The sequence below is a fragment of the Terrapene carolina genome, unplaced genomic scaffold (genome assembly GCF_002925995.2).
Source record: "Terrapene carolina triunguis isolate 2854851 unplaced genomic scaffold, T_m_triunguis-2.0 Scaffold211, whole genome shotgun sequence".
Taxonomy (NCBI): Eukaryota; Metazoa; Chordata; order Testudines; family Emydidae; genus Terrapene; species Terrapene triunguis.
The window spans coordinates 39292377-39293582 of NW_020664562.1; positions in this window are offsets into that span (position 1 = coordinate 39292377).

Genomic DNA, 1206 nt, shown 5'->3' on the forward strand with positions numbered 1-1206 from the left:
TAGGTTCAACATTTAGATTTTTCTAAAAAGGAAAGAGGTATTACAAAATCTTTTTTTTAATTATTATTTAGTATTATTTTAATCATGTCCAAAGTATGCTAGTTCCTTACAAACAGCTATGAATATAAGATTTTTGTCTGAACTTACAATTTACACATGAATTCGAGTATGAATTTAAATGTTTTCATGACATTAAAAATATATTAAAATATTTGAATGAAAATACATTAGATGTGAGTGAGAGATTTAAACATACCTCTGTATCAGTTTAAAGCGAAACAGAAAAGAATTGGGCTAGTACATCAGAACCTAGAGTGAAAATAAGTAGGAAAAAAAGTTTCTAATTTAATTGATTTATGTGAGTGAAATACAAAAAGTAAATAAATGGCATAAAAGGATGAGAAGCAAATTAGACTTCTAAAATTCTTTCAGTTTTGAGAGTCTGTGGTTATTAGTAAACCATGTAAGATGATATTTGAAAACTGTTTTATTTTAAAAGTAACAGTGCTCTTTTACATATTAACCTCACTCCCTAGTATGAAAAGGCAGATAATGTATAAAACTAAATATACTGAAGGACTAGTGGGTCAAATCTATGGATTTTTTTATTTTATATTATTGCACAAAGATTTAAATGATACACATATTCTTCTGTGATCTCTTCAGGCTGCAGTGCTGCTCTCTTGACTTAGGGAAATACAATTACAATCCATAATGCTGATTTACATTTTTACACCTAAATGTTTTAGCAAATGTTGCAACTCAGAATTCTGTAATCAAAACGGCTGTGAAAAAAAAAAAAAAAGCCAGAATCAGGTACTCAATGCTTCCACGTTAATTTCCATTTATGTGGTTGGTTTACATATTATTAAACCACCCATCTGATCTATAATGGCAGCCCTGCTGACACTGTCTGACCCAGTTTGACAATCTGGATAGAAATTGTAGGGCTGGCTGTTCAATGTCTGTGACTTTAACAGCATTGCTTTGGGCCTGGAATCAATTCTCTCTGTTTACAGACCATTTCACAGCCCTTTACCTGCAACATCACTTGTGTCAGTCCCATAAATACTTTGGTGTATATAATGCTTGAATTAGCATAATGGTTTAGGCACAGAGCTTTAAGCACAAAGAAGGACATGTCAACATGTTCTCTTCACTTAAGCAATTAAGAGCCATTATGCTGCTTCAGTGGAAATATCATCA